At 37.8% G+C, this 27,409-nt stretch overlaps 1 long non-coding RNA gene across 1 annotated transcript in view; it reads right to left on the bottom strand.

Annotated features, from left to right (window-relative positions):
• LOC132194319 (uncharacterized) overlaps positions 1-26,721 on the bottom strand; it is a 166,674-nt gene extending 139,953 nt beyond the window's left edge. Inside the window, exons 1-2 of the long non-coding RNA XR_009441531.1 lie at positions 26,634-26,721; positions 26,223-26,410 (exon numbers count right to left, since the gene is read on the bottom strand). This is a non-coding gene — a long non-coding RNA (uncharacterized LOC132194319). The remainder of the gene's footprint in view (positions 1-26,222; positions 26,411-26,633) is intronic.
• Between the last annotated feature and the right edge of the window lie 688 nt (positions 26,722-27,409).

Genomic DNA, 27,409 nt, shown 5'->3' with positions numbered 1-27,409 from the left:
TATAGATTGTGATTGAATCTTCTATATTCTTGTTAAAAAGAAGATGTCTCTTGTATTTTCAATTGAATTGGGGTCTGAATTAAATTGTGTGTTTGTGAAACTTATTGTTAAGCAGCTTCCTCAATTTTCAATGCTGCCGAGGTAAAATTCCGGTCCCTAATAGAGGTTAAATTGTGAGTAAAAATTATTTCAGGCAGTTGAGCCTCTTTTGCTGGAGGAAAATTAAATTGCCCGGCCAAAAAATAACACAGGAAATAGCTTTGTTGATGCGCTCCCGTATTATACTTATGACGGTGCCCTCAGCAGAAACAGAAACTCTATAATTCTGGTTTTTCCCTTTAAAAATCACAAAAATTTAAACAAGAATATATATTATATTTTTTTTACAGTTATGAGTATTTTTTCATTCTTCAAAATATTCGGGTTTTTTTTCTAAAATAAAAAGATGCCTGTCTTATTAAATGTATGAAGTACGATTTTAATTTTAAATTTGAAAAATTTCTAGTCTCTGCAAGTCGGAAGCACTCACGGCACCTATACATAACGGCGATGAGAGCTGCAACCTCAACAGAGCTGTCATCTCTCCAAAAATAATTTGTCACCACATTTCAAACGAAAGCACCGCTTCACCGCTTGACGGGTTGTTTATTTCAGAGAGTGCAGGATCGGGATGAGAAAATACCTACACATATAAAATGCTGTATGTACATAAAAATAAAGATATGTGTGTAACTTTTGTGTTTGTTGTTACTGCGCTGATGCACAGAAAGGACGACGAACTTTCAGCACTCGCACCATCACAAAGAGGAAAGGGCGAATTTGTGAAATAACGCAGAGTGCAGCTTGACAATGATGATGGAGTGCGGCAAGTCCTTTGCTTTCCTATCTCTTCTATATAGGACCAAAAAGTATTGCGCATCAAAAACATTGAGGCAACTCTGATAAAAGGGCTACATTAAAAGTTTTTGATATTAGTAAAAAAAATTTGCAATTAAATCAAAATTAAACACAATCAAAGCTCTTTTAATTCGATTGTTTTTTTTTATTAAATTATTATTTTGATTTCATAAAAAATTACACAATTTTCGGGAAAAAATAAATTAAGCAGTGATGTTACATAAAATATTTTGATTACGTTACATTAATTTCAATTAATGAAAACATAAATGGTTAATTTTGTGATTTTGTTTTTTTTTTCAAATGAATAATTTATAATTTTAGATTTGTAATTAATTAAAATGATCTGAACTATAAATGGCATCCATCTTTGGTGAAAGCATTAAAAAAGGATTTCAAAATTTTTAAAGTTAATGTATCATAGATTTCTATAAAATTCAACAAAAGGTCAAGCAAACTAATCATATTTCACTAAAAGCCGTTTCAAATCGTCACTTGAGGGCTACAAGTATTTAAAGCCGCCAACGCGCGTTGAAAGCCTCCTGCTGAGTGGAAGAGTAATGAAGGGTGCCGACCAGCGAAGCAAAATTGAGGTGCGAATTTTTTTCGTCTTTTCTACCCGCTGAATTTCGCACACATTTTTATAGTGTAAATTCGCAGAGGCTGTAAATTTTTCGCTCATCCCGCGAAATGAAAGCGCGCGCCCCAAAAAGGTCCAGAAAAACGCCACTGGCTTTCATCTCCGTTCTTTTATGCGATATTTATTCCACGGTGCGCGAACCGAGAGTCGTGTGATATTCTCAACAGTTGCACACTCGTTCACGGTTTATACACTGGGCAAACTTTTTGTAATAAAATCATACAAGTAGGTCTGCGCTCACACCATACCCGCTCCCCGATATATGTAAATATGAACTTATGCGTGCGTTTATAAAGTGGCAAGAACACGCCGCACCAAGTTAAGAAGTGCCACATTTGAGCGCAAGTGTGTCCTTTCAGCACTATATATACCTTTTAAACTGTTCCCCAGTTTTATCTCGGCTGTGACGACAAACGCCTGGAAAATTTATTCTGACTGAGAAGTTCCAAATTTCATCCCTTCATAAAAATGGATTCTTATATGTAGCATGAAACTCGCATTTTTTTTCTTAAAATTTTTCTAATGACAATATTCAGCATTTTCTCACGCCTTTCAATTTTCAACCTTGCCTTTTCAATTGGAATAAAAAGCTAAAAATAAATTAAGTAAATTAAAGTATCAAGAGCTAGCAAAAAACTATTTTTTCCCCACTTTATGAAAGCAATTGCTTTTTAATTATTGGGCCGATTACTTTTCCCCCCAAAAAATCAATGCTGATTTGATGTCGTTGGAATAATTAAGTCAATTTTTTATAATTTTTTATTACGTACAAAATTTTTAAGCGTAAGAGAGTTGCATTAATTAATGGAATAAAGAATTGCAGCAAACTGTATTTGTCTTATACAACATCAGGCACTGGGATTAACGTTAACATAAAAATATTCTTTCTGAAACAAAAATCAGTCCGATTTCTTTGTTACTCATTGTTAGATTGTTTGAATTTCAGTAATTTATTCTCAGAACAAGCAGCAATTACAAGAACGACTTTTAGCTCTTCTACAGAACCAAGTTTTTACATTTGAATAAGTTTGCATTTTGCCACATCTTTATTTAATTATTGCAGAAAGTTGGATGCAATTCGCTAAACTGAAAAGTTTCATTTTGCATCTGTACAGTTTCCTGGTATGAAAATGGTTTTATAATCAGCACACGTCACATTTCCGTGCATGCAGATGCAGATGTAAAATTTTTCTTTGTCCTGGTGCTCATCTGCATATTGTGTGGCTAAAGTTGGACTCGTCTATTTAAACTAATGGTATAATGCAAACGCGGGTAATATGCTGCTGGGAAAGAGCATTATCGTGTTCTGACGAGGCCCTTTCCTTTTTCTCGAGACTCTCTGCCTTTTCTCTCTCCGCGCCAAGGAAAAACTTTTTCCTCTCTCTTTTTCTATTTGAATTGTTGATTTAAGTTTCTCGTGTGCCTTGTGCATTTGAAATTTATTCCCTTTAAAAGTTTCGTGAAATATTATCAGCCTGGCTTATTGAAATGGTGTATATATTCGCCGGCGCTCGCACACACACATATAATACACCTCCCTCGGCGCGGCGGCGCTTCTCGCTCCTCTCCACTGAGCTGAAAAGTTGCAAATTTGCTCAACGCCCGCTGCAAGAAAAGAAAATCAGCCGTGCCTGCTTCGGCTGCTGTCGGGAAATTGCGATTATTTTCCAACAATGAGCCGCCAGAGTTGCGAAATCTCTCCTCCACACATCCGAGCGCCGGTGAATTATATTTTTATATTTTTTTTTGCGCACTCTGAAATCTCAAAGGGTATGTTCTGCTCTCTGGGAATGTGCGCAGTACACGATTTTTTTCTTCTTCCAAAAAGCGAGAGCAAATCAGCGAAAGCAAACGCAGACATCGCAAGCAAATTCCTCCGGCCCGACGCCCGCTTATATGTTATGCCCTCTCGCTCGCTCTATTCCTAGTCTGGCTCTTACATATTAAAAGCACACACGCACATGCCGAATAAATATTTTCCTTGGCTCTTCAACTGCTGCATGCAAAACGCTCTAGCTACACACTGGCCCGGCTCCGACTTTTGTGCCTTCTGCCGGTGCGGTAGAATATCGCGAGAGCCAGTTTGGAAAGCGCGCGTGTATGACGACTTGACAGAACTCGTTCTATACATGGCGGCGGAAAATGCGGCGGAAAAGCAGAGGATTTCACGCAGGCTTGAGTTCGGCAGGCGAAATATGTATGGCTCTCTCTCTGTGTTGTGAGTGCTTTCAGTTTTTGTCCTGCACTGTCGTTTCCGAGTATTTGCGTGTTGGATCTGTAAATAGTTTGTGTACCGAAAAAATCTTGGACCATGAACGACTGCAGACTTCAATTCAATATTTAATCATTTTTTTGTCCAGAGTCAAACAAGAATGACCTACATTCTATGTTATTCTGTTAGAAAAAAGTGGTATAAAAATATTGCATTATTTTTAAATCATTTTAAATCTTTTTTCTTTTAATTGCCCCATATGAAATAGAGCAGTATTTTGTATTTCACACTGTGACTTCACAGCCGAAAAATTTATGACCGTACAAAAAAAAATATTAAAAACTTAAGAAATGCTCAGGTGGAGCTTTTTAACTTTCCAATCAAATATAAGATAATTATTTTACTGAAAAATTTACTTCACGTTATTACAAAACTATATTTCATTTCAATCAATTAAAGCAATAAGGGAGAGAAAAAGAATATTAAATTTGAGAGAGGGGCTTGCGCAATGAGACGTTTCACTCCACAATCCTCAAGGTTTTTTCTGTAAGCCAACACACAACTTTCTGATCCTCTTAAGAAAACTATTCCCTCTGCTCATATTAACTTTTTTTAAAGTTGTTAATTTCAATAAATAAAGTTTTTATTTTATTTAAGCAAATTTTTATTACGTTTCAAATATATTTGGCGAGAAATTAGATTCAAAGATTATTTTTAAAAGAACTTAATGAAAGCAATCAACATAAAATTTAAAATAAACCTTTATAGATAAAATTCCTTTGACTAAGAATTCGAAGAAAAAGTGATAACTGATTATAAAGTAAATGTAATTATCAAGCGTTGTCGTTTATAAACCCCTCTTTATTCTTTTACACCCAAGCCAGAAATGGTGCAAAAGGCCAAAAAGGTACGAATAAACACGGAAGTGATTCGGATTCGCCAAACTCGAGAGTGGAAAAGGCTGGTCGGGTCGGTCCAGTCTCGGCGGTCGGAAGAAGGCACGAAGGCAACTGGCGTGGTGCGGCTGTTTCGCGTGCTGCATAAATAACGAAACGTGCAGGGGGCAATTGTGCGGAAGGAAACGCGAACACAATGCTATGCCAAATGCTGGCGAATCTGGAATAAATAATCGCGCCGAATAATCCCAGCACTGACAGAGTGACTGTCACAAAAGGGTCTTTTTATTTTGGGTCACAGTCCCAGGAGGCGGACGAGCCACCCCTCGCAACGCCGCGCACCCCTGCGCCTCCCCCCTCACCATGTGATCGAACACATTCGAATATATATTAGAGAGGCCATTGTCTTCGTGTTATTTCATTATAAATGGTGTTTTGCGCCGCGGAATGGTACATGTGCGCTTACAAACTCTCTCGCGACAATAATATATAATATTATTATTTTACTTCGCAGCGCAGCAGGCGCTCCTTCTTGATTTCCTCTGCTCTTCACAAAAAGTCAATGGGACGCGTTATTTAGAGCTTTGTTTGCAGAGGGTGGGATGGGCGTGACGTGTTTTCTCACGTTGGTTATTATTTTCCACCCTCTCGAGCGTTTGTTGAAAAGGGGCTTGAATGCGATTTGGTCGGTAATGAAATTTTCTCCTCAGAAAATCAAATCATAAAACAGCCGCGGATTTGATTTTGTTACTATGCAAGTTGAAAAATGTTTCATTTAGAAAAAAAAATATCTCAGTGGTTTCAATTTTTACCAAACAAAAGAAGATATATTTTTTTTTTCAATTTAAAAATGACATTTTGTACGCAAACTAAAAATGTTAAAAGGATTGAATTTCAGAAGTTTACAGAACAAACATAAATTGCGGTATAAATAAATATTTTTGCTGACGGAAGTTTTAACAAAATCTTAGTTTACATCAAGTGATGCTTTTTTTGTTCTTTCAAATTGTTTTCAAGCAATGTGATTGAAACAAGGTGGAAAAAAAAAAATAGTAAAGATAAGAACACCAAAACAAAAATTTAAAAAAAAAAACTTTGAACCAAAATAAATTAATACAAATCAAACACTATAATTTTATTCTATAGGTAAACATGCAGTTGTTTATATAAATTTAACTCCATTGAGAATATATAACAGAATTGCAATTGATGCTATAAAGAGCAAAGCAATTTTCAAAATAAAAACAATTGTTTTGACTGGGAAATTGAATGGAGCCTATGGCATATGCATATAATCTAAACTAATCCCTTTATCAATTTTATAGCCAATAAACAGGATTAAGCGGGCGCAGAGGCCAAAAAGTCCAACCGTTGATAAAAACTGATTGCATCGACTATGCTTTGATCCTCGCGCCGGAGATAGCCGCGTATTTTATGTGCACCGCTTTAAATTGAAACATATGGGTCTGGCGCAAGGGATAAATAAATATGCTGTATATACACATGCACGCGTTCGCAACGCTGATTTGCATACAGCACACAACTTTTTATCCTCCTTTCCGACTGAATAATTAGCTCGTGAATCAGTGAAGTCTGAATCGCATTCATGGGATTTGGCTGCGAGCAAGATGAAAATAAAAACACGCACGCCGCGCGCACACCGAATTAAAACTCAATCAAGCCGACTTTGTCAGAGTTTCTTTTTACGAGAGAGGCTGCGCTGCAAAAAAAATGTATACTTTCAGTGAATGGGCGGGCGGAATCGATTCCCTCCGGGATGTGCAGATGGGCCTCAATTAGCTGCACCATGCAGCCGAGTGCAGGTCAGAAGGGTTATTTGGACGGATGGTCTAATCACACGCCTCCCAGCGCGCGGGGGAGGAAAGGGCGCACAAAAGCCCTCTTCTGCTCCGTTGCGGCGCACTTGCTTACATCATCATCAGCTTGACTTTGATTTATTCGACTTGATCAGAGAAGGGACAATGCTTCTAAAATTTTCTCTTCTTCAATAATGCTTCAGCTGAAGAGATTTTGCGAACAAAGTTTTAAAATTATCGCATCCTCATTTTGTTATCATAACTATTTTAGTATTTTTATTTAAAAATAATTAATTAGAAAAATTGTAAAAGCAGCAAATAAGATTTAAACCCAAGAAAAGAAAAAATAAAGCTTTTGTTTCTAATAGACCATTAAATTTAATAATTTTCAAAAATATTCTATTTGTTTTTCAACCAAATAAATTTTATATTTTCTTGAGCTAAAATTTATTCTAGAACCTGTTTAAAGCAATTCACTTGTCTAAGATAATAAAATATTTTTTCCACATTATCAAGTTTTATATTGAATATTTTTATAATTTATGTTTTGACTTATATAGTTTCTGAACGTCAGTGAAATCGGCGCAGTCATGAGGCGTTTGTTTCTGGACCATTTGAAGAAGTGGTCGAGTAAAAAGATGCATCTCCACCCAAACAAGAGAAAAAGGCGCGGAATGAGAAAAAACGAGCGGGCCTGAGAAAGCAAAGGGTTCGGTCACGTTTCGTTGAAATTGCAGCCCCTTGGTGTGTGGCCTATCCCGGCCGAACCCCTGCCTGCTCTCTGTCCATTTATAATTGTATATATACATGCATGCTTTGTTCCAGCCCGGATCGTGATTCTAATTGATAAGGCGCACGCAGTAAATAACGTTTGTGCTGGAATTACACGCGGCGCAAGAGACGGTTATGAAGCAGGATTATCCAGACTGGTGACTGATTGGGCCGAGGGGCTACTTTGGCACCGAACTTCATCCGACGCCGTGTTTACCAAATTGGTTGTGTTCTACAAACGCAGCTTGTTGGACGTGAAAATTGCTCAGAACTCCTCTATAACCATATTATTTTACGAGACTATTTAATGCGTGAGATTATAATATTATATTACGACAGCTCTGTGCAGTCTAGGGTGATGCAGTCGAGTTAAAAAGCTTTTATTAGCACCATGTTGCTGCTCACCACAAAAATTTATGATGTCTTTTAATTTTTTTTTTCGTGTGTATAGTGCGCACTTGCGCAATCTGATGATGGACTTAATTTTTAGTGTCAAGAGAATATTTTATAATTTAAATGTTCGGTTGAATTTATTCAAGTGGAGATCGTAAACCCTTAATTGAGAATATGATTCACCCTGTTTAAATAGTAATCAAATCTAAAAAAATAATAATAATAATCAAATTGAGGACAAAATACAACGCCACACAAAAGAAATCTGGATCTTTCGTGCAAGAGGCCTTTTCTTAATAAATTTTTAAATAATAATAATAATATCATAGAACCATTGAAAGGAAATTTATATAAAAGTTTAATAGATTTTTTTTTGGGTGGCGATTTAAAATATAATTCCAGAAAAGCGCTTAAATTGCTGGATTTTCGCAGAAAACACAGATAAATTAAAACAATAATAATAATTTAAAATATGTAAATAATAATGAGCCCTTAAATATTGTGTACTCAAAAAGCGTGTCCAGAAAATATTTATTGTTTTTTTTTTCGAATTTTAATTTTTTTAAACTCAATACGCAAGTTTTTTAACAAGTAAATGTGATTTGGAATTCTATTGAACCCAAAGAAAGATATGAAAAAGGCCAAGGTGGGGTTTAAACCCGTCTTGGCCGGCTTACAGGTCTGTAGGTACGTTACAGCCTGAGAGTCCTACCGTGCGCGTTCGTGCCCACTGAGATGTCCAGTGCACTGGACAATGTGTCAAAAAAATCGGCTTATCAACAGTGAGGGAACGATATAGTCGATATAGTCGAATCAGTGCATTGATTGATTGTTGCCGATTGTTGTAATCTGGAGTCAAATTTGGTCTTTTACAAGGTTTAAATGGGCCAAAAAGGTCAAACATGCCCCTCATTTCTCTTTGCCATAATTTTTCCCGCATTTTTTTATGCAGACTGTCAAATTCTGAGCCAAATTTATTGGGGCCCTCCTTAATTTTTTGCAAAATAAAATACAAAATGTATCCCAGGTTTTAAATGTTTTAATGATTTATCATAGCAACAAGATGCATTGGGCTACGAAATGTCGCCGCCTGACAAAACGTCACACGCGGTTTTGAACATTGGGACAAAGTGGTGTCCGGCTGATCCACAATGGTGCATGCAGGGAAAATGAACAAAAAGTAGGAGACGCGCTGTCAGGAATACAAATTGTTTGTTTTCAGGATTCATCCGGTGGCGCCGGGGCCGTTTGTTGGCACACGTATTGGTCTTTTTTCATTATTCCACCTCGCGCACGTACCCATGAATTGGATCATAAAATATGGCTTTTATTATGGCCGAGGGAAGGGGCAGGCGGCGGACAACAAAAAAGGAGAACGCGCGCACGCCGTGCAGGCGCTAAGACGGCAAATCTCTGCCTTTCCCGAAGCCAGTGAGTAAATAATAAAATCGATATCTTCAACTTGACCCGTTTATTCCTTTGATGATGTTCAGCGACAAAGAAAGGGGCTCGCCCCTGTTCGCAGAAAATGGAAATCAAATTTAGGAAGAGCCGGAAGAGGCCCCTATGTTGCAGCCGACTTTGAAATTCATTTCGAAAGAACGTACAAAATTTTATTTCATTTCGTGACCTTTGCAAAGCGGCGCTCCATTTTTCTGTTGTGTGTGATCGATCGACTTTTTACAAACTGCGGTATTAACGGCACAAAATCAGCGCGCACAGCAAACGAGAGAAGCACGCTGCGCGAGTGTACATTACTTTGTGGGTGCTTGCACGATTTATATTTTGTTTTTATTGTTATAAATGGTTCATATTTTCGCCATCATTTGTTCCTTTCCTTAATAATGACCACGTGAAATTGCAAGAGAATTGAATTCCCAAACTTTTTACCTCCCTCTGCGTGCAGGTCATTAAAATGAAAACTGGCGCGAGTGTGACAATAAAAATATTTATTATTCTGTTGCTTGCGGGCCGACAGAAGTGATTTTGCCAACTGCAAAGGAAGTCTTGCCGCGGCTGTAAAATATATAGATACTTAAAATTTTTATGACGCCTTTTAACCATTCTCTGTGTGAACGTAACAAATGACTTGGTATTTATATATCCACATAAAACTGTAATGATGATAATTAAATGAGAAATTCAAATGGAAGATTTAAGCTCAATTAAATTTTCAATTTGTGAGCTTTTGAAATTATAGTCATATTTAAAGTGTTTTCAGTGGCGAGTATATTATTTTTATTTCTGCTCTTAATTAGAAACTGAACATTCGCCATACAAAAAGGTAGGTAAAATAATTAATAAAAGGACTCAAATTTTCAAATAATTTGATTTCACCAATAAAAATGTAAGCCAACATCCACAGGCTTCAGTTAATATGAACTCTTAGTTTATCAGGCTCTGCTGTGCGACTTAAAAATGCAAATGAAAACCATTAATATTTTTATTTTTAATTTTTCTTTGCTTCTTAATATTGCAACATTTTGTAAAATGTATCCTTTTTTTAATCATTTTAGTAATTGTTTGGCCTAATTATATTATTTTCTTTTGATGAAATTTTACGCACCAATGAACCATTTAATGAAATATAGTTCCAATAATATTTCGTGCAACACCAAATTTAGCTCTCTCTTGAGACGAATTTTGCGGCCATGTCGATTTCTGCGTCTCTGCACTCATCTCAGATCCCTTTAGTGCAGAGCTTGTTGATTTGGATGGATAATTTGGCGGGTTAAGACGAAGGCCGGCTCAAGAGACTTCATCCGCCGCAGTTAATTTACATATAATAATAAATGGGTCTGTGCATCCTTCGTATTCGCGGTTTATTAAGGATATGCGCCGTTTCCCGGAGCGTGAGGGGCTGAAACGTATAAAATGATATCAAAGGCCGAATCTACTTAACACATTATAAGCGGGCAAATCCTTAACACAGGAAAGAGTGAGCCGGTGGCCACCACCATAAGTATTGATCCCCTTTCAACGAGACGGGGCGCCCACTCACGCGTATTCGCCCTATTCATGCATGCTTCCTTTTGGACCAGCAAAACTCTTAATTTCTGCTGAAAGACGTTGACCGCTTTCACTACCGGCGAACGCTCGATTTACCTGGGATATAAGCCTCAAAAAAGACCTCAGTGGGAAGAGCCAGAAATTCTTTTACCGCACATAGATAAACCATAAGGAAAGGAAATCCCTAATCTTCTTGCAGGTAGAGGAAAAAATAGATAAATATTGTTCACGCAAGTAACATCGATGAATATATTTACTGCGCATTTGACAGGTTTTCTTTTTCAAACATACTGGACTGACAGTTTTTTTCTTTGCCACCAGGGTAATTTTGTTTTTGCCTGACATTTTGTGCTTTCAAACTTTAAATTCTTGTGTCTAACAGAAAACGACAGAAAAATTAAAATGTAAGCTCAAGTTTTTCTGGAAATCACCAACAAATTTTTAAATATCATTGAATTTTGCACACAATCAGTGGGTTGAATAAAGTATTAAAATTGATGAGAGTTAAATTGAGTTAAAAATTTAGATTTAATTTAAGAAAGGAAATTATTTAAAACCACTGATATTGAAAAAAAGTTTCAAATAAGAAAACAAATAAATTTTATTATTAGGAATAAATTGAATATAATTTTGAAGGACAAACAGTGAAGCTCTTTAGAGGGTGACACAAATGAAAACAAAAATACAATATGTGCGTATGCAAAAAACAAAACAATGTTATTCAAAGTGGAGCATTTTGAGTGTAATTTCAAAATTTGCATACTGTTTCCAAATGCGAAATTCAGCATTATAGAAACAGCATCATGCTCGCAACCGTTATATCCAAAGGGCAGTGCGGAGCAAACTTTTTGCCCGGCATGTTTTCTTTGCCGAATATGTTTTTGCCCCCTATACACACAACACAGCAGCGGCGAGATAACAAAACGAGAGAGTAAAGCACAAACCGAGTGTGGAGTGGACGCGGACCGGCAGCCCAAATAACCTTATATCACCTGACACGCCGCACACCAACACGAAAGCAGCAGCGATGCATGCAAAGTGATAAGGGACCAACCTTGAAAGGGTTAAGTTTTGAAACGCGCCAACTCGCCAGGGAAATGCTATTTCCTCGTCAGCCAGCACTTTTCCTTCTCTTTTACTCAACCAGCCGCGGTGGTTCCCCGCGCGCTTTCCTGCTTTTTTATTCTCCGAGATGCCGTTTTTATGTCTCACTTTCGTATATATATGTAGAAACTCTGTGGTGTTTTTATGCCGCGCTTTGCACTTAAAAAAATTTCACGTGAGGGGGCGGAACCGTTCCAACTTTGCCACCTCGGAACCGCTTAATTTTTTATGCCCTCTGCACGCCGAGGCATGGCTGGAATAAAATATCATTTTATGCCACTTCTTAAATCCTTTTGTTAAAGTTTTTGGCGAGGAGACGTGAACCTTTTTAAATTCATACAATTTTCTTTCATCAAGTGTAACTCACAATTTTGATATATACCCATTTAACAAACGAGAGGGTCAAGTAAAAGACTAAGTACGTTTGTGCACGCAATTTATCAGATTTAGAGGGCCAAATTAATGTTTGAATGGAAACGCAAATTGCGAGGCTCCCGAAGCGGCAGGCTTGGAATTAACAGCTCTAGCTAGAGAGACAATGAAATGATGTCATCAGATATATATCTCCCTCTGTGCACGGGCAATAAAAGCGCTTTTTACTGAGTGCTAACTCGAGATTGACACGCTAAGCCACATCGTGTACATTTATTATTGCATTATCGAACCCTTTGCCGGCTCACTAAGCTCGCCGTCCTAAACGCCTCTGAATTTATATTGGAGCATGGCACAGAGGCACACACGTGGAACTGGAAAATGCCTTTTGGAGGAGGCACAGTGCGGAAAATGTTTCGAATATTCCCCTTTTATGGCCCAACATCGACAGCTTATTTATTCGGCGTTTGTGAACGGAACAATTGGCTTGTTATGCTTTCAGTATAATATCCATTTTTTGTAAAGCGCCAGTTTTCAACGTTCGATAACATCTTTTTACTGCCATAAAATGCAACTTTATCCCCGGTAATGAATTACCTCTACTGAGAGAATGGTAATGCCACAGATTGTGTCTCTCTCGGACTCGACGATAAACCTTTTAAAATGACGCACACCACTTTTTTTATGCACACCTCCACTCAAAGAATGAATAAAATATTTATAATTTTATTCCGAGCGAAAAGGCTGGAAATTTTCCAACAGACGCTCTCATTAAAACGCAGAAGGAGACGATTATAGCGTGTGATAATAATCGTCTCCTTTTGCGAGAGTGATTAAAAGGCTTCTTGTACAACAACTGCTCAAATTGGCGAGATGCGTGCGTTGTTAAAACGGGGCACTTCTCAATCGGCGACGACGACGGGAAGCGGCAGCGCATTAGTGACAAGTGGATTGGCGCAATTAATTGAAAATTCACACCTCCGCTCGGAGCCGCTTTTCCGCGGAAACGAGCGGCGGCTCTAATTGCAAAGTGCTGAGCCACGCAAAAGACAGCCAACTGCTCCATCGCGATAAGCCCTCGAAAGCAGCGCTATCGAGCTGGACGCTGTGTGTGTATCTTATACGCTTTGTTCCGCAGAACACACACACCCCACTGACCCTTTTGTTGCACTGCCCAGCACAATTGCCTATTTAAATGGCTTTGTCGTGTCTGCCGCTGCACTATCTAAGCAAGGCCACCCTCGCCTGCACTCGCCTTATGAGCCCTCATTAGCCCAACCGGAATGAGACGGGCCGTTCGGGTCTTGTGCCGCTCGACCGCCGACAATGTACAATTTCAAAATGCGTAGATTCATCTGATTCAATTAGCCACTAAACCCTTCTAGCCTGCTATCTTGATTAATCACATCAATCAATAAATTTGGTAGTTAATTTGTATAATGAAAATTTACACAGGTCATTTTATGGAAGAATGATTTTCTCCATTTAATGCAAATTTATGACTGTTTTTCCGAAAATGATTCCAATTTATATATGTTTGCCTTTTCAGCAATATATTTTTCACTGCTGATGCAAAAATTGAACATTTTTTCCAATTTGCTCGAAAATGCGAATGCGATTTCAGATTTGTGGTCGGTGGACCTGTCATTGGCCTTCGCTTTGCAGTAACGTGATCACGCCGATGCATACAATTGCTGATCGAGCCATTATGTACTTTTGCTATATGGGGTTGGTATGCGATGTACAATACATTGCCAGAGCACAATGATGGATTCGAACATCCCTCTGTCATTGTTACGAACCGCAGAGAGGCATTGTGCGAATCCTGATGGCGTCAAACTTCACTCTTTAATAAGTGGCAATATCCAATACATCCGTCGTACTTTTCTTTGGAGTTTAAAAATAATTTCTTTGAGCTGTGGAATAAAAAAGTAAACATAAATATTTTAGAAGAAATGCAATTTTTTCAACTTGGCTTAAGATTCATTTCCTAAAAAAATGTAAAAAATTGAGTGCAAAAAATTAGCTAGACTTTGTTTGCTGAACGTTGAATATCTTAAAAGTTTCAAACTTTTAAGCTGAAACATTGAGGTGGTATAGAAAATGCATACTGAGAGTAGGCAATGGCAAACTTGACTGATATTCATTAAAATTTCCAACTACAATTATTTGCATAGCGTTGCTGGGAAAAATACAAACAGGTAGAAGCTTGCTGGAAACGGCATTTTCTATTTGTTTGTTGCACAAATGCGTGGAAAACTTATACAAAGCCTTTTTTCCATTTTATGCATTACGTGTGTGACAAAAGCGTTGGAGCTTAACCTAATTAAAAAAAAGCGGTAAAAGCTTGTTTGCGACCTTCTTGAAAAGTGAGTATTCTAATGAATTAAATAAAATCCAGAGAGCTCCATAAGGATTATTTTTCTTCATAATTATGGTGACATAAATATTTCCCTTGTGATTTTTTTCGAATTTGTTTAAACAACTCCAATTTCATAAGAAAAAAAAACAGCATCTGTAATTCAAACAATAGATTTTCTTGGTGGCATCCAGAGCGGTATAAGAAACTGCCTTAAAAGCGGCGTTGTATGCAACTTACTCAACTGAGCTAACGAGCTGGTTGCATAAGTTCCCCGGCGCTAATGAGATAATTTTTGAATACCAGGGACGTGGAAGACTTGTAATGTACAGAAAAATAAATCTTAACGGCTGTAGCAGTTGCTACAAAAGATAACAACTCTTTTCTTATCTTTTAAGAAGCAACACTACAGAATAAACATAATAATTATTTTTTTGCTAATTAAGAGTGAGTTTTAATTAATTCAATTAAAACTGAAATCCACTGCGAGCTCTTAAAAAAAAGTGAAAAATTTATATTTATTCATAAAGTGAAAATATTTTACTAAAAATTTTTATTTTTGTGTAACCTCTCTACCCTTTCACTCTTTCCTTTTTTTTTAATTATTGACTTTGAAACATGGCCCCACGTGCGTTTGTGCAAGGAGCGTACGTGAATGTTCTTTGACCTGTAATCCCGGGGAGGTCACGCAGGCATGAGTAATTTAATCGGAAAGATGCGACGACTTATTTAGAGTAGAAGTAATTTCTGAGCGGCTATAAATGGTTAAAAGGTACTTCAAAGGGAGGAAGGCCTTTGCCCACTCACACATTCACATGGGCGCGTGCAGTGAACTCGATACCCTTTTACATGAGCCATACAGAGCAGTGAGTATGTGTCCCATTTATAAAGGGTAGTCTGATAAAATATTGAAAAAATTTCCAGCGTGCACGAGAATAAAGCGGCGGACCTCTTGGTCCGTGGTGCTCCTGGGGATTTTCATTTTGTCCTGCACCGGCTCAACTATCCCTTTTTTATGCTCTCACGGAGGCGGCGGCGGCACATAATGCGGAAATTCATCATCGAGCTCTCACGGCTTCAAAGCTTGTAAAAAGATACTCGTCGTCGTATTCTGTTTACATTTGTGCTTCTTTCACTGCAGGCTATTCGATGGCCAGCAGCACCACGGGTCACTTCTTCTGCTCCTTCGGCTCCCTTTCTCTCCACCGGCCGACTGCACTGGGCCCTTCTTAATCTTGCTCGTCCTTCAGAGCCTCTCTCTGTAGACCGCTTTTTGCTTTATCTCGCCGGCTAATATTTATTTTGGACTCCTTTGATTGTGCGCGTGTTAAAAGGCGGCTGAGAAAAAGGCGGCCAACCGGGTGGGGATTGAGGGATGAGACTATTTCAGCAAAGCAGCACCACCATTTTCTACATTCGAGCCTTGCGATAAGCCTGGGCACATAAATAATCACGTGTCTAGTGTTAGAAATTGCAGTGCTGTACAATTGTAAGAGCAAAATATTTATTTTATTGGCATGAAAGGATTAAAATAAAGCCTCAGATACTTTTGAATCTTAGCTTTTAAATTTAGAAGATATCCACATATTAAAAATTTAGCGCCACATGAATATAAAAATAATACTGAAAATGATTAAATATTTATTAATTATTGAAATGAAGAAATCGGGCTTGTCCTTGTAAAAATTGTTTTTATTTCGAAAAGCAAATTGTTTTTTAAATAAAAACCAATTTTTAAAACGAGGACAAGCCTGATTTCTTAATTTCCTTGACCATCTCCTTGAGCGTCAACTTTTTCAAACAAATTATTAATTATTAACTTTAATAATTTATTTTTTTAACATTAAACTTTGAACATAACACGAACTAATTTTTCAACTCAACTGCTACTGATATCAAATATAGATAAATCATAATACAGTATAGTATCAAGAAAAACGCATTGAATGAATGAGCACGTTGCTCGGGTTGTTATGCAACTAGGTGTGACGGCGTGCCACACAGGTTGCCGCGCATTCCGACCGTAGGAATAATACAGTGTGACGTGAAGCACAGTCTCGGCCGGCGTTGCGTCTCTCTACTCCTTTCGAGTTGTGTCACAGGTTTGCTAGGCGTGTGCGGTGTTTTGCCTTATCCCTTTCAAATATTCCGTCGTGCATAGAGATAGAGCTAACGACGACATCAGAACACGCGCCGGAATGTTTAATTAGGCCTGCTCATGTGCTAACGAGCGAAGCGACACCGAGACCGCGCTTTCATATCGCGCTGAACGCCTGCTTTCTCTTATTCAGTTATTCGCAGATCAATAGTACGGCCTCACCACACCGCTCCTTCACCTCCACAAATCGTTATCCACGGAGCTATATTCTCTACCCTCACACCATCTCGCCTAGGCTGACGATCCATAACACCGATATAATAATATTGCAGTGTCACAGCAGTGAGAACCGAAACCAGACGCTGCCAGTTCTCCTGAAAACAAGTGCCATTGAATATCACACGCTGTGATCGGATCCACGCAAGACAGGGATAGATTGATCTATTGTCAAGCTGATCAAGCTCCTCTGTACTGATATAAAAGAAGAGGAACTAGAACAAACAAAGACGTTCTTTTATCTAAACCTCTTGAAATAGATTTTAAATTGAAATCCAAACATCAATATTATGCCAATGGTTTAAAATACTATATTCAGAGTATTCTTTTGGGAAGTTGGATTATTTTGTTTTTCCTGCTCGAGTTCAACTGGATATTTCACTGTATCGCAGAATTCTCTCTCTCCCCTACGCATTTATGAATCCGGTGGCAAATATCAGCATTTAATTGGGCGTAATCCAAAATTTATTGCCTATAAATCCACAACATCCGTTCTGCCAAACGCGCAACCCCAGAAAATCGATTTTTAAACATGACCACCCGTCGTCGACGCTGAAATATAAATTTAAGTGTCCAGAGCGTTTGTTTGGCTTTCAAATCGGCACAATATTTGAAGCAGGCAAAATGAAATCAAATGACTGACAGGCATAAAAAATCCATATTTTTGTTTGTTTACCCTCGGATTATATGTTTATAAGTTACTTATCCCGTGCCAACTTTCTTGGGGCAGTTTAGCCGAAGTTTACATGATTTAGTGTACGCGAAGCCCACGGCATGTATTTTTCAGGCGGCGGCTGGCACTCTGCGCCACTTTATCCGTCGCAGGTCTCGAGGGGGTTTGTCCGCCCTTGGTGTTGGAGTGACCAAGTAAGCAAGGCGGCACGTGAGACCAGCCCAAAGCGGCAGCACAGCATACATGCAAACATGCATACATCAAAACGCAAATTGCGGCCGGCCTCTTCTGGGCCTTTTGCTCCCGCTTGCCAAATGAATCCAATTTTGCAGAGGTCAGAACAAACAGAGCGAAGGCTCTCCCTTCGGTGCACTTAGTTAGGTCTCTCTCGCACAATTATTTGCGATTCCGCCTCCCAATCCGCATGCTGAAGAGACAAATTTTAATTACCTTGCCGAAACAAGTGGACGAAAAAGAAGGGTCGCTCTCTCAGTCGGACCAAGAGAGCCAGGCTTTAATATTAGACTGTACCGTTTTTATTTCTGCTCCGACTACTCTGTTGTTTTTTAGACTTTCAAAAGGAGCTGAAATATTTAAAATTGTTACAAATCTACAATTAGTGAAATCTTTAAAAACAGCCAAACATAAACATGTGTAATTCAATACAAAATGAATATAAATTTATATTGTATTTTAAATTAAATTAAATTTTAATATATTATATAGCCATTTGTTTTTAAATAAAAAACAATTTTCTGCAACGAGGAAAAAGCCCGATTCATTCATTTCTATATATTATTATATAGTATATAGAATTTCATGTTACACTTTAATCCCTTGAGGGAAACTCAATACTACATACTTTATCAGAACTGGAAATAGGTTGGAAAAACTAATAATTTAATAAATTTGGTACAAAAAAATGTAAGTTACAACTGCTATTAATTGTTTTATAAAAGTTAAAATTTAGAATTAGTTCCAGAGATAACGTGCCGCTGATTTTAAAAAAATTTTAGATAACTTCCAGTCTCTGTGAGCTCAAATTTCTTAATTAAGTCTGCAATCAAAAAATTTGAATCCGCCGATTTGTATACAAGTTGTGTGTTTTGAGACGTGAAGGACTTTTTATAGGAATCAAGATTTGGCTTTGTCAAGTGTGTTAATTTTAAAAGGTATTTTTTTTTAATGCAGGCAAAATGTTCAAATTGCGCCACTTCTTTGATGAGACAATTTGGCCCCTGCAACTGGTTGCTCAACTCTCGGGTTTGGCGCACACGTTCCACAGACGCATTAATTTTTGCCCGGCAATTCATCTCTGGAAAAGAGAAAAGTTAAATTAATGGCTTGAGATGGATTCGGCGGCGCGGTCGCGCGCGCATTTTCAGTATTCCGAGGGCGTAGGGTGTGTATCAGCTAGAGTGTGCGAGAGAGAGAAAGAGGCACATCACGACTGCCTGGCTTTACAAAGATTAATCAACAAGCTCCCCCGGGTCGAATGAGAAAAAGTAAAAGATCTTGCTGCTCCCGCTATGTAGCAGTCCAACACTTTGGAGATTTATTTCGCAACTTTTTTATTTAAAAAAGAAAGAAAGTAAAAAGCGACGGCGGCTGCTGGTGGTGCGAGGCCGCCCCCGACGCCGCCCCCTTTGCTCTCTCTGCGGTTGACGGAAAAGAGAGAGCGGCGCGAACTACTTTTTCAGCCGGAAAAACTATTACGCGGCGACGCCAGATGTAATCAGCCATTACCAAGAAAAAGTGCCCGGCACCTCAATGGAATATTTTCTAATCTCTTAATTTAGCCGCGACTGAGTTATGGGTGCTCAGGAGAACCTGCACCACCCCTGATTTATCACTCGGCACGACGCTGAGAGGATTTCGCTAATTAAAAGTGAGGAAACGGGCACGCACAAGGAAATATTAAATTAACTTCATTGCGGGCGGCGAGAAAAGAGGAATGAGCGTGGCTTGCAAATTAAAAGTTTTAAATGAAGTTGCCGCCAAATTGGTTGGAAAAATTGGTGTATTCAAGCGCGCCGGGACGGGGCTAATTGAATTTTTCTGGTCTGGGCCAAAGATGTACTAAAGAAACAGGGACAGAGAAATGTGAAGCATCTCTATATAAAAAATGATGCTTCAAATGGAGAAAAAAATTCTTCGTTAAATAAACCATCCCAATTAGATCAGCTTTAGTTTTTCGTCTCTTGATGTTCGCAAGAAATTGCGCTTACAGATCGAAAATGAAGGACAGGCAGCGTCCTGAGGGACTCAATTTCTGCAAATAGGAAAAATTTCTGAACCCCTCTAGGATGATGAGGAGCGACGTGCGGACAGAGAGAGATAAAAAATTGCGCTTCGAAATCAATATCGACGAGCTGTGGCGTTCTCTGGGAAAAGATGTACAACATGCGTGTTAGCGGAATATGAAATTACGGGGGTGATTTAGGAGGCCGTAAATTAGGCAGGGCTAAATCCTCACTCGACCATTCGGCACATAAAAATGAGGTAATATGACGGGTTTTATGTTGCGTGAAAAAAATATTGAATTTCAATTCGGTGGAGCGAGCGAGCTGGCCCTTCCCTCTCCGAACAGGTCACATCGATTTCGGGGCGCGTTTTTTGCACATTGTGCCGGCGGAAAATGATGAAATGGCCTCGGGAAGGAAAACTGAAAGGAGGCGAGATTGATTCGACCGATCGGTGACAAAATAAGGCGCGCACACACTTTGCCACTTTTTCGCACACCCGGCCATTTATTCCGGAGCGATTTATTGAAAAACTCACTCAGCTGGCGTGGAAAGAGAAAAAGAGCGAGTGTGTATGTGTGTGGGAGCGATACCTTGGTTGACGAAAGAAAGAAAAGTGAAAGACACACGCAACAGCAGAATGTTGGAGAACTGCAGACAACGGGAAAGGAGAAAGACAAATTCCCCCTTTGTATGATGTCAAATAAAAGATGAAGCGAGACAAATGGGCGCACGCCATCCGCGCGCACAACGCAAAAGTGGCCTCAACTTGGCTCCAGGTATACCGTGCGTGCCGTTCGGTACTTATTAAAATGTTTCTGTCCAAAGCAAGAGAGGCTGGCCAAGAATTCCAGCCCTGAGATGCCATCTTGAGACATATTGCAAAAAGAAAGAATTCGAGCTGATATTAAAATACTTTCTAATATTCAGAAGGCAAACAAAATTTTGGTATTTCATTTAAGAGCGTCACCTGTGTCATATTTATATTTTTTTGATACCTTCCTTATTGAAATTTTCAAATTTCATTTCATTTGGTACAACAAACTTGCACAATAATGAAATTTAATTTAAAATTACTTTATGTCCCAATCTCAATTAATTAAATGAGGCATAAATATAGAAAAGTTTAGGTGTTTTCTTACCTTAAATTATAAAAAATAAATGCATTTAAAATATATTTTAAAATTATCTCTATTTTTACGTTTTGCTTTTTTTTCAATTGCCTTCATTTAATGAACAAAACCAACCTCTGCTATATAATGATCACAATATTATCTCATTTGGTTGCCTAGACAACCATAAATACATCTCTATGGAAGATTATTCGCAGAAATATTATATCCACAACATGTCAACTTCAGGTTCAGTTATGTTTAACTGAGAGGCTGCTCTCCATTTTCATTGAAAATCCTGGAAAATTTTGCAATTACTTCAGCTCCGTGTTGTGATTGCGAGTGAGCCGACTCTGTACAAAACACTCGCCGCAGAAAATAATGTTCTAATTGCTCACCGAGGCGCGTTAAATTTTCTGCCGTCGGGTACGCTTGGAACAAAAAGCGCTTCCATTAAAATCTCGGAGGGCTCGCAATATGGCGAGCGTCGTTGAATAATTCGAAAGGCTCATGATGGTTCTGTGATAGCGCGAAAAGAGCGCGGCTGAATAATAAACGCGCGTCGGTGCAAAAGTGGCACGGCCAGTATCAGTCTGGGTGTGGGAAAGCCGCCGCAACACAACCTTTTTTTGTCATCGGACACACGTACGATAAATCAGTCGGCACAATGCAGCTGCAAAATGATAAAGGCCTCGGAAATGTATACGTATTGGAGCCACATATACTAAATTAGTTGGTTTACATCTGCGAATTTATTATTTAGGGGCGTGCATTGTGTTCAGGAATCCCTCGCGAGTCGCGGTGATTAATATTGCATTGCCCGATTTGGCTGCTTTTATATTTCCACGAGTTAATAAAAGCGCGTGCGAGAGCAGCGGTGAAAAGGATTTGCAGGGAAATGAGCGCGCGAAATATGGACGCCTCCGTCCTGCTTTTGATTAATACTTTGCTAAATTATAACTCCGATGACAATAATTCAGTCTGGCCGCTGTTCGCGCACACAAATACACTCTCTATTTTATTCTTGGACTTTCCGCATGAGCCAATTTCGCAGGGTCAATTAATCTCTGGAATTCCTGGCAGATTACAAAGAGGTGGTTATTAGGATGTTTCAAAACAAACATTTGCCATTCTTAATTTGAAAATTATTCTTAACAGTGGCAATTGTGTAAAATCATGAATAGCTAATCTAATGTGAGGAACTTAAGATTGTTAAAAAAAGTAATATGCTATAAATAAAATATAGGATCATATAATTTTTTGATAAATATTGATTCAAGAAGTTGACACTTGAGGAGATGATCATAGAAATGAAGAGATCAGGCTTTTTCCTCGTTGCAGAAAATTGTTTTTTATTCAAAAACAAATGAATCTACCAGTTTTGTCACGGTCTGCGACCCTATTTCATGAGCAAGTAAAATAGAAAAAATCAGCAAAATTGAAAAAACACCTAATTTTAACATAAAAACATTAAAAATCTTAAAACTAACAATTTCAAGTACCAACCTATTTTCTTGTATTTCTCTTGCTTGTGAAATAGGGTCGCAGACTGTGACTGATATTGGTAAAGCCATTTGTTTTTGCATAAAAAAAAAACAATTTTCTGCAATGAGGAAAAAGTCCGATTTCTTCATTTCCATTAATATAAGACTTTCCTGTAAAGCATATTATTTAAGGTTCCTCTTCAATAAATTTGAACCGTTTTTTACACTTATACATCCTTAAGTAAAAGTAGAATTTTAGGTAAATTTTTTGAAAATAATTACCATAATTTATTGATATTACATAAATTTTTCATTTCCTGAATTCATCAAGAACAAATTCACGACCGCAATCGGTTTGTGCAAATGTTTGAGTAATCTGACTTTTTATCAGCAGTATCAACACACAAAAAGTCTCATCTAAAGTAATTAATTCCAGCAAAGATTGTGCTGATTTCGCTCTTTTAAATGAGGAAATGTTTTCCACGAAATTCAATGTATTACTGCAAAGATCCCTTTGCATGATAAACCAGCATGTAAAATGCGGAGAGTACGAAATTAATTACGAGAGACGAAAAGCCGGCGAAGAGCTCTGTGCAGGAATGTGAACTCCGCGCGCTCACACAGATTCATGCAAATTTAAATACGCACCACCGCGACAATTAAAATATATTTATACAGTTTGGCCCGCCGCCCTCTCGTTTTGCCGACGAACGCAATTTTAACGAAAATTGGTATTTGCGGATGGGAATTGGACATTCAAGATTGTTTGCGTTTCCTCGCTGCTGAGATACGCTTTGAAGCGGCAAATATTTGGCATTGTTACTATGCAAGAAGTGCTTTGCTAAGTTTAAAATCTCTTCAGCAAGCGACTCTGATTTTTTCTTTTTTTTTAATTAAAAACCCCCAAAAAAATCCATAGTCTATGATTTTCATATTTTAAGCAAACTAAATGCACTTTCAGTGCTCTTTTTATTTACATTAATCAGGCCGTTTTTTTTTTTGTAAATCAGTTTTTCAAAACAAAAATTCATGGATTTTTGCTATTTTCTGGGTTTATGTAAAATTTAACAAATTATTTATTTATTTCCACAGTAAAGCCTGGAATTAAATCCGACGGCCAAACCTTTTTGGATGCATTTATAATTAACACCGCAGCAGTGGCAAACAAACAGGCGAGCTGAGAGCTTTGCAAAATCAATAGCCAGAAATGGAGAACGTACGAATGTGCGGCCTGCTTGACGCTGGTAATTCGTCTAATTACGTCACTGCTTTGGCTTGGCCGACGGTCGAGGATAACAGTTTGCTGTGGTTGGAGAGATAGATTTCGTGTGCTCGATCACAGTCACTCCGGCCCCAGGGCGATTTACAAACAGCGCACTTCGCAGAGAGGATTTGCATTCAACACATCCGCGCGCATGTGTGTCTGTACGAGGAAGGCCGGTCTGGGCTCTGAAAAGTGATCTTTTAAAAGTCAATTGCAATCAAACATTATTTGTTCCTTTCCCAAGTCCACACTATTCACACAATTAAATTAAGTTATTTTGAACGATTACTCAAAATTTGTGATAAAATTATAATGTTCCGAGATTTAAAGTTGGTTTTTTTTTTAAATTTACTCCGCTTCATTTACAAATTAATTTTCAGCTAATCCAACGAAATTCTGCAATAAAAAGTTGAAGATCAATTTAAAAACATTTTAATTAAATCGAATATAAAAATTGCAGTTTTTTTTAATCACTGTGGGGAACAAAATTTAGTTCAAGGTCTAGAAAAGTTGGATGCACCCTAGCAGAGGCGGCAGCTGCTGTCTTTGAAAGTAATGGCAATAAAATTAAACTTGGGCCCTCGTGTCACGTGCGCGTGAAACTTTTTTGGGCAACAGTTGTGACCAATTTTCCAGCGGTAATCATTCATACCTTGGCGCTGCGTGCGATTCCGATTTATTTATTTCGCCCCAGCAGGTGCCACGATTCCCTTTTGCTCACGTAATCATAATCATGGCCGGATGTATCAAAATGTTGCTGCCCTAAAAATATCTTTAAATATACAAATAAATCTATTAAGCATTCAGTCCAATCAATTAATCAAAATCATCATTCTGAATTCGCAAATAATTTGCATCAAAATTTTCCTTTGCAAACAAATATTAAAGTCTGGAAATTGTTTTACTGAGAAGTATAAATATAATTATTATTTCAATTCCAAGCCCTTCAGTTGATTGCTGCCGATGCGGAGAAATGGACGCTTTATGATGTTTACTCTGTGCACCTGGCGCAGCTTCCATGCTCATTGCATTGTGCTGCTTCGCTTTTTGTTTCTATCCTATGCACACATGTGTATGTACTTGCAGTGCAATAATTACCACTACCGCGTTGCATGAAACAAACACAGAGCTTTGTTTGTGCACACGGTATTGAAAACGCCTCCGTCGCTGATTTTAGTTCGCCCCTGAAACGAGGGCAATCACGGAGACGCTAAATATTTAATTACCGATACGTTTTGCGCAATAAAAACGGACAAACAGTGATTTGCGTTTTTTTAAAGGTCGATTTGTCGATATCACCACGTGCTAATGATGAGTGAGTACCATTGCACGCTAAAAGCGTCACTGTGATTATTGCATTAGTAGGTGTTAATTTGGCGCCGTTGAAATTGGAATTGACTGCATGAGCTGCATGCAACGCAAATTCCATTTGTACACGAACAATAATTATTATGATTGTGCTGGGGCGTATTGCCCTGGCTCGACCACGAGAATAATTGCTGACGCGTTATTGCGACACGAAGATATGCATGTGTCGATTTTATAAACTAATTATGGCCTTATTAAATTAATAAGTATAGAAGACTGATTATACTATTAATTTAAATTTAATTATTGTTGTTCTATTGTATCATCGTATTGTTTAAACTCAATTTTTTGTAACAATTTGATTGAAAAACGGGTTTGCTTGGACAAAAAGGCACCACCACTAGGAAAAAGTTTGCTAGAACTTCCAAAATTAAAAAGATCCCCATCCGCTGCAGTGAGCCTCGGTTGAATGAGTTGTTTGTTAACACTTCAAAAAAAATTTAGGGTATGTTGTTTATAAAATACTGTAACATTAAATTTATAAAATTAAAAGAAAAAGAGAAATTTTAAATATCTTGACGGAGCTTTTAATTTCAACTAAAATCAGTTTCATAAAATAACAGCAACATTAACATTCATTTTGCGTTAAAAAATCTAAAACACAACTCAATTCATTTAACCAAATGTGGACAGATAAACAATGGTGGAGATCCTAGACTTTGCTCTAACAAGCTATACAGGGAGAAATCCAAAGGGATAAATTTTATGCCGCTGTTCCGGATTAAATATTTTTTATCCCACCTCCAATTTTTTGTACCCAATTCATTCGGAATCACTTTTTCTTAGCCTGTGTCAATATGATTTAACCACATTACTAAATCAGCTGTCAATTAAAAGCCACCTGATCTTTATAAAATTTAGCCAATCGCAACGAACAAAAAAACTTGCACAAAACAGAATTTTGTGAGGATCACAAAAATGAGGGTGAAGTTGAGATCCAATAAAAGCTTACAAAATAATCTGTGTTGAATTGAATTCAAATGTTTTTCCTTTCAAATTATTTAAAGACCATTTCAATAAATCTCAGGTTAAATTTTCATTTCTAGTTCAATTTAGTATTTTTTTTTCATTTTCATACTTAACAAAATAAAAATATTCATCAAAAATTTGTGAATGTAAATAAGCAAATATTGATCCAGCTGCAGTCTCAAGTTTTTTGCAAAAGGAAACCCACGCAAGTGAATATTAAATTTAGATCTAAAAATAAAAAATAATAATTTAATAATCCACTGACCTTTATTGAAGGTCATGAACTGCTGGCTGGTCTTGATCAGGGTGACTCCATCTCCATGATGTCTGGCTTGCTGCTATTGATGGGGTTTGCTTTCCTTATTGGGGGTTGTCTTCATAAAATGTTCCCTTTTTTTCAGCAGTCTTGCCTTGGTCCCTTAACGCCACCTCCAACATAATCTCTTCTTAGTCCTGCAGATTGAAAAATTCATCAGAAAATTTGTAGATTCGCTTAAAAAAATTGCAAATCTAGTTTAATTTTCAAGTATCTTCAACCAGTTTCAATTCTGGACCCCCACACCAAGTTTTCCCTGAGAATCCCACCAAACTTAGATAAATTATAACTGTTGGAATGCAATGAGCAGTGTGTTAATTCTCCTGATTATTGCAAAAATTAGGTGATAAACATAAAAACCTAATGGCAAGTTTGGAGCAATGACAAATCTTTGCAAATTTTGTTGAATCTGAATTCTGAACGATCCACCGACTGACTGGACGGCGGGAAGGCTGGAACAACAATAATGTCGTACCAACATAACATAGTTTCACATTCAAATTATTTCCGCAAAGTGTGAATAATTTTGATTTCCAGTGTAAATTGGAGGAAATTGTAAGCCAATTTAAAATTAATAAATTTTGGACTGTATAGTAGTGGTAAACAGTGGCAAAATTGTAAGCCTTACAACATTTTTGTTTTGTTAAGCTGCCTACATCTGCAACGAATTTTGGCTGGTTGTGGTGAAATCGGGTTCAAAAGCGACTGCCGCGAAAAAGTTTGCGCGAAACACTCGGATTGGAGACTAGCCTTGAATTAAAGGCCGCCAATTTTAGCTTCTCGCTTTTCGTCAGATTAATCACAAGTCAGTGTGGTGATTCATTTTATTTTATATAATGAATAATCCGATTCAACTCTCCTTCCCCGGTTCTATGTTGTTTTCGGAATAGATAAAATCGCTGCCGCTGCTTGTGTGCTCAAATTTTCCCATTTGCATTTTCGTCACAGTTTTGAGTGTAGTATAAATATAAACCGGATAAACGCATTGGCTATTTCATTTTCTGACTGCGCTCAAAAATCTGATTGCCACAAAAGGGGATTTAGTAAAGAAAACATTTATCTTCCTCTGAATCAAAATCTTAAATTTTGTACGGGTATTAAAAACGTTCTACAATCAAAGCAAAAAAAAACTGATA

This window comes from Neocloeon triangulifer, unplaced genomic scaffold (genome assembly GCF_031216515.1).
Source record: "Neocloeon triangulifer isolate White Clay Creek 2 clone unplaced genomic scaffold, ASM3121651v1 ptg000006l, whole genome shotgun sequence".
In the NCBI taxonomy this organism is placed as follows: Eukaryota; Metazoa; Arthropoda; class Insecta; order Ephemeroptera; family Baetidae; genus Neocloeon; species Neocloeon triangulifer.
Note: the sequence above shows the minus strand (reverse complement) of the source record. Positions and strands in the feature narration are given on the sequence as shown.